The sequence below is a fragment of the Oncorhynchus keta genome, chromosome 12, assembly GCF_023373465.1.
Source record: "Oncorhynchus keta strain PuntledgeMale-10-30-2019 chromosome 12, Oket_V2, whole genome shotgun sequence".
In the NCBI taxonomy this organism is placed as follows: Eukaryota; Metazoa; Chordata; class Actinopteri; order Salmoniformes; family Salmonidae; genus Oncorhynchus; species Oncorhynchus keta.
The window spans coordinates 35744755-35752254 of NC_068432.1; the positions used below are offsets into that span (position 1 = coordinate 35744755).

The 7500-nt window shown below is 45.3% G+C and overlaps 1 protein-coding gene across 4 annotated transcripts in view; it reads right to left on the bottom strand.

Moving 5' to 3' along the window:
- LOC118372846 (netrin receptor UNC5C-like) overlaps positions 1-7500 on the bottom strand; it is a 343833-nt gene that overhangs the window by 157854 nt on the left and 178479 nt on the right. The window lies entirely within an intron of this gene.

Sequence of the window (7500 nt, forward strand, 5' to 3'; positions counted from 1 at the left end):
GGTGGTTGGGCGTATAATGAAAGGAGGGTGGTTGGGCGCATAATGAAAGGAGGGTGGTTGGGAGTATAATGAAAGGAGGGTGGTTGGGTGTATAATGAAAGGAGTGCGGTTGGGCGTATAATGAAAGGAGGGTGGTTGGGCGTATAATGAAAGGAGGGTGGTTGGGCGCATAATGAAAGGAGGGTGGTTGGGAGTATAATGAAAGGAGGGTGGTTGGGTGTATAATGAAAGGAGGGTGGTTGGGGGTATATTGAAAGGAGGGTGGTTGGGCGTATAATGAAAGGAGGGTGGTTGGGCGTATATTGAAAGGAGGGTGGTTGGGCGTATAATGAAAGGAGGGTGGTTGGGCGTATAATGAAAGGAGGGTGGTTGGGCGTATAATGAAAGGAGGGTGGTTGGGCGTATAATGAAAGGAGGGTGGTTGGGCGTATATTGAAAGGAGGGTGGTTGGGTGTATATTGAAAGGAGGGTGGTTGGGTGTATAACGCAAACATGTATCAACCCAAAGTTGTGTGTTCGCATCTCATCACGACCAACTTTAGCATTTGAGCTACTTAGCAACTTTTCAACGACTTACTACTTTTTTAGCTACTTAGCATGTTACCTAACCCTTCCCCTAACCCTACTTTACATAGGACTACGGGAAGTACATATTGTACATTTTGTAAATTCATAACATATCATACGAATTGTAATTCGGAACATATCATATGAAATGGATGATGGACATCCACAAATGAATACATACCATACGAAGCGTAACATATCATACTGAATGGAGTATATCGGATTTATGTACAGAATAATCCAAAACGCTCTGAGACCAGGTTGAGTATCTACATAGCACAAGCAGCAGGCAGGCTGATCAAGCATGTCATCCACATGTCATCCACATGTCATCCAGCTTGATCCCAGGAACGGTAGTTGCTGCTTTTGCAACAGCTAATGGGGATCCTAATAAAATAACAAATAACAAATGTTCATATTCAGACTGGACCAATCTTTACTGCAATCATCTTGACTAGTTAATACGATTACAGTTCTTACAGTTCTTACAGTTCTGACTACACACATGGAGGGGCTGAAATATACTTCTGGGATCATGACTCATGCAAACGAACCACTCCTTACCGATGCCATTATAGTGATCAGTGATCTGAGATGTCACCATCCCATCTCACACCCACTCACTGTCCATTAGTATGATACAAAATTATTTTCCAATCTGTCCCATTAAACGATAGCTGGTGTGGTGCTCTGAGTCTGGATGGATCCATTGGAGATGATTCATTATTAAAGCAATCATTAGCACTGGCTAGCGTTAGCTCCTTTTATTGATCAGTCACTGACGAGCAGGCTGCTAGAGCAGCAGTCACTGAGGGGGGAAGAGGGGAGGATGGGGGTAAGTAAGTACCCTGATTATCTGCCGCCCAAATGAAGAGCTCCACTCCTGCTTGATGCTACCAGACATAACTCTTACAGGATGGATGGTGAGCTGTGTGTCTCCAGTGTGTCTTACACTGCTACTCTGCTCATACATATAATTAACTCTGGGCTCATTTGTTCAAATCAATGGCTACAGGTCACTGGAGCTTAGAGCTAGATATCAGCGTGGGTCCAGCTCTCAGCACTAGGCGTCTAATGGGTTCTCATTTTGACCATCTGCATACAGTAGGTGTTCCTACCTTATGCAAAGATAGGTAGCTACAGTTTTTATTAGATCAAAATAATAAAAGTTAGTCTGGGTCTTTGAAAACCTATTCAAAATACTATAATATCCTGATCTAAATGTATCAATTAAACTCAAATCCGAGCACGATGGAAATCATATTTGGTAACGACGAAAAAACTCCCTGCCAGCGTTTGAGAGGTGAGATGGTGCACGTCTAACGTGGGTGTTCCTCTAGTGAGGCGGCACTGCATGACTTCTAAAGCAGGGCCATGGTAGAGCACAGCACTAATGATGCTGTTCCTCAGCCTAGGTAGGAAGGAGAGGCAGGAGATGCAGCAACCCACTAGTCTCTCTGTTTCTATTTCTGCACTCTGATACAATGATACATATACAGGAGATACAGACAGAGGTAGAGAGGCTTTGGCTGAAGCCTGCTGTCTGATTGACAACACAACATGCCCTGCTTTCCCTTCAATCTCTCCTTCACTTGTCTCACCCTCTTGATGTCTTGCTCTCTCCTGCTTTCTATTTCTCTCCATCTCTCTCCATCGCTCTCTCTCTCTATAAATGTATTTCCAATTTCAATTGAAGGGTTTTATTGGCATGGAAAATACATGTTAACATCGCCAAAGAGTAGCCCTCTCCACCACTCTCTCTCCATCTTGCAGTCTCTCTCTCCATCATCCATCTCTCTCTCTCTCTCTCTCTCTCTCTCTCTCTCTCTCTCTCTCTCTCTCTCTGTAGAGACAGAGAGAGAGCGAGAGAGAGAAAGAGAGAGAGAGAGAGAGCTGTGTCATGATAAATTGGGCATCAGATAATATTTCCTGCAGAGGTTCCAGCAGTTCCAGTATTGACTAGGGCCTCATGGCCAGCCTATCCTCTTTCTGGGCTCCTCTTCTGTCAATCTGGGGAAATTAGAGACGACTGGAGTGGGCTGAGAGTGAGAGTGAGAGTGAGAGAGCGAGAGAGAGAGAGAGAGAGAGAGAGAGAGAGAGAGAGAGAGAGAGAGAGAGAGAGACAGACAGACAGATAGATAGATAGAGAGAGAGAGAGAGAGAGGTAGAGAGAGAGAGCGAGAGAGAGAGAATGAGAGAGAGAGAGTGAGAGAGAGAGAGAGAGAGAGTCTGCATAGCCTGTGGGCTTCAGTGCGGGGAGTGTGGTTTGTGTATGTGTGGGTGTGGGTGCGCGTGTGTATGGTTGAATGAGTGTGGGTAGCCTCTGGGGCTGGGTTTGTGGAGCGTGGTGTGGGTATGCTGTGTGGGTTGGTTTGCTTGTAGATGTTTTTAGCAAATACGATTTCTGACATGATGGCAAACGGGCACCACTGCTAACCTCTTCTTTTCAACCTCTTCTCTTCTAATGTCAACGCAGCAAAACACTTCTCACAGTCTTCATAACAGTTCAAGTACAGCCCCATGTCAAAATGAAAAGATAATGGATGTTTGAAGTTCTCTGACTGTTTTCATATCTGCTCTGGTATACAGTGGGGAGAACAAGTATTTGATACACTGCCGATTTTGCAGGTTTTCCTACTTACAAAGCATGTAGAGGTCTGCAATTTTTATCATAGGTCCACTTCAACTGTGAGAGACAGAATCTAAAACAGAAATCCAGAAAATCACATTGTATTCTTACTGGTATTCTTACTGGTTGGTAGGTGATCAAATACTTGCACACACTGCAGCAGGGATTTTAGCCCACTCCTCCATACAGACCTTCTCCAGATCCTTCAGGTTTCGGGGAATTACTTAAAAATCATACAATGTGATTTTCTGGATTTTTGTTTTAGATTCCGTCTCTCACAGTTGAAGTGTACCTATGATAAAAAATTACAGACCTCTACATGCTTTGTAAGTAGGAAAACCTGCACAATTGGCCTTGTGTCAAATACTTGTTCTCCCCACTGTATATACACTGAGTGAACAAAAACTGATCTTTCCATGACATGGACTGACCAGGTGAAAGCTATGATCCCTTATTGGTGTCACCTGTTAAATCCACTTCAATCAGTGTAGATGAAGTGGAGGAGACAGGTTAAATAATGATTTTTAAGCCTTGAGACATGGAGTGTGTGTGTGTGTGCCATTCAGAGGGTGAATGGGCAAGATCAAATATTTAAGTGCCTTTGAACGGGGTATGGTGCCAGCTACACCGGTTTGAGTGTGTCAAGAACTGCAAAGGGTTTTTCACACTCAATAGTGGCCCGTGTGTATCAAGAATGGTTCACCACCCAAAGGACATCCAACTTGACACAACTGTGGAAAGCATTGGAGTCGACATGGACCAGCATCCCTGTGTAACAAGTTTGACACCTTGAACTGAGGCTGTTCTGAGGGGAAAAGGGGGTGCAACTAAATATCAGGAAGGTGTTCCTAATGTTTTGATCAGTCAGTGTGTATAGTATCTGTGTGTGTGTGTTGCTCTGTTTGGAACATGTTGAAGTATGTTCCACCCCGATGTCTGTTTATTTAAAGAAAGTATGCATGTGAGAGGGGGAATTGAGAGAGTCTGTGCACATATGTGATTATGCGTATGTGTGTGTGTGCAGGGATGTGTGTGTGTGTGTGTGTGTGCCTGTGGGTGCAGGGATGCGTGTATGTGTGCCAGTGGGTGCAGGGATGTGTGTGTGTGTGTATTCCAGTGAGTGCAGCGATGTGTGTGTGTCTCTGAGCCCCGGGATTAAAGAGGGTAAATGCTGTGTGATTGCTACCTGTGGGCTACAAAAAGAAGTCAATTTCCCCCTTTGGCAGCTGAATACAGCCAATCAGCCGAATGGTGCTGTGTGTAATGTCTGTGGAGCCCAGAGGAGCAGGCTTTAGTCAGAAACAGCCTCAGCCCCTCCACTCTGGGATTCACCATTCAACCTCTACATGAGTGGGGGCTAAACACGCCACACACCTGCACACATCCAAACATACTGTATGCACGTACATGCAAGCACACATATTCACACACGAACGTGCATATGCATATGCGCATGCACGCGTGCACACACACAAACACACAAGCGAGAGGTCATGCCCTGTGACAGTCAGGGCACACTAGTGTAAGCAGAAAGGACTGACAAACAGAGAAAGAGATGGAGAATGGACATCTGCCTTGGTAAGCAGAAGGTCCAGTCTTTTTCTGTTGGACTATCTACAGGCCAGGACTGTCTACTGTGCTCACTGGATCTGAAGTCCTTCACCAGGGTGTGTGTATGAACATATCTGACTGCTGCTATGACTTGGTTTCTGAGAGTTGGGGTGGGGGTGAGGGTAGGGGTGAGGGTGGGGATGACGGTGGGGATGAGGGTGGGGTTGGGGATGAGGGTGGGGGTGGGGATGAGAGTTGGGGTGGAGGTGAGGGTGGGGGTGAGAGTGGGGATGAGAGTTGAGAGTTGGATGAGAGTGTGGATGAGAGTTGGGGTGGTGGTGGGAATGAGGGTGTGGGTTCAGGGTGAGGGTGAGGGTGAGGGTGGGGGTGAGGGTGAGGATGCGGGTGTGGAGGTCTTGCGTCAGACATAAGGGTTTAGCATCAAACATCATTCACTCACACTGATAATGACTGATGTAAAGAGAAACAGTAGGAGAGAAGAAGGGAGCGATAGAAGAAAAGGGAATTGAGTGAGGAGATAAGGACATAGATAGAGTGAGAGAGAGAGAGAGAGAGAGAGAGAGAGAGAGAGAGAGAGAGAGAGAGAGAGAGAGAGAGAGAGAGAGAGAGAATGAGAGAGAGAGAGAGAGAGAGAGAGAGAGAGAGAGAGAGAGAGAGAAAGATAAGGACAGAGAGAGATAAAGAGAGAGAGAAAGAGAGAGAAGATAAGGCAAGAGAGAGATAAAGAGAGAGAGAGAGAGAGAGAGAGAGAGAGAGAGAGAGAGAGAGAGAGATAAGGACAGAGAGAGATAAAGAGAGAGAGCAAGAGAGAGAAGATAAGGACAGAGAGAGATAAAGAGAGAGAGAAAGAGAGAGAAGATAAGGACAGAAAGAGATAAAGAGAGAGAGAAAGAGAGTAGTGTCTGAAGGAGAACAGTATGCCTCTGTCTGTGTTGTGTCTCAGTGTTAATGATGTCCAGTTTCAACTCTTTCAGACAGAGCCTCTGCAGTGACAGACTAGTATTGGTGCAGCCCTGTGTTAAAATATCTCTTTCAGTTTAACAAGACTGTCGCTATGCTACAAAAATCCTATTCTCATTAACCGTGTGTGTGTGGATGTGTATGTGTCAGCGTGTGCGTGTGTGTGTGTTCTAGGGGTGTGGTAAAGGGCATAGTAAAGTTTTCACTGAATAATTAATCTCCTTGATTTTCTGACCGAACTGCGTAGCTGAAGGGGGAGTCTGGGTCTGTTTGTCTCAGTGTCTGTGCTGTCTGTTCGACCTCAACCATGTTGATCTCTTTTGTACATGTTTAAAGGTTTGGTCCATGTTGATCATTAAATGCACTCCAGGGTTGATAAAATGTTGTCCACAGGACACACGCCTTGGTTTCTCAAATGATTGCCTCGCCTGGTTCACCAACTACTTCTCTGATAGAGTTCAGTGTGTCAAATCGGAGGGTCTGCTGTCCGGACCTCTGGCAGTCTCTATGGGGGTGCCACAGGGTTCAATTCTTGGACCAACTCTCTTCTCTGTATACATCAATGAGGTCCCTCTTGCTGCTGGTGAGTCCCTGATCCACCTCTACGCAGACGACACCATTCTGTATACTTCCGGCCCTTCTTTGTACACTGTGTCAACAACCCTCCAGGCAAGCTTCAATGCCATACAACTCTCCTTCCGTGGCCTCCAATTGCTCTTAAATACAAGTAAAACTAAATGCATGCTCTTCAACCGATCGCTACCTGCACCTACCCGCCTGTCCAACATCACTACTCTGGACGGCTCTGACTTAGAATACGTGGACAACTACAAATACTTAGGTGTCTGGTTAGACTGTAAACTCTCCTTCCAGACCCATATCAAACATCTCCAATCCAAAGTTAAATCTAGAATTGGCTTCCTATTTCGCAACAAAGCATCCTTCACTCATGCTGCCAAACATACCCTTGTAAAACTGACCATACTACCAATCCTCGACTTTGGCGATGTCATTTACAAAATAGCCTCCAATACCCTACTCAACAAATTGGATGCAGTCTATCACAGTGCAATCCGTTTTGTCACCAAAGCTCCATATACTACCATTGCGACCTGTACGCTCTCATTGGCTGGCCTTCGCTTCATACTCGTCGCCAAACCCACTGGCTCCATGTCATCTACAAGACCCTGCTAGGTAAAGTTCCCCCTTATCTCAGCTCGCTGGTCACCATAGCATCTCCCACCTGTAGCACACGCTCCAGCAGGTATATCTCTCTAGTCACCCCCAAAACCAATTCTTTCTTTGGCCGCCTCTCCTTCCAGTTCTCTGCTGCCAATGACTGGAACGAACTACAAAAATCTCTGAAACTGGAAACACTTATCTCCCTCACTAGCTTTAAGCACCAACTGTCAGAGCATCTTACAGATTACTGCACCTGTACATAGCCCACCTATAATTTAGCCCAAACAACTACCTCTTTCCCAACTGTATTTAATTAATTTATTTATTTTGATCCTTTGCACCCCATTATTTTTATTTCTACTTTGCACATTCTTCCATTGCAAAACTACCATTCCAGTGTTTTACTTGCTATATTGTATTTACTTTGCCACCATGGCCTTTTTTGCCTTTACCTCCCTTCTCACCTAATTTGCTCACATTGTATATAGACTTGTTTATACTGTATTATTGACTGTATGTTTGTTTTACTCCATGTGTAACTCTGTGTCGTTGTATCTGTCGAACTGCTTTGCTTTATCTTGGCCAGGTCG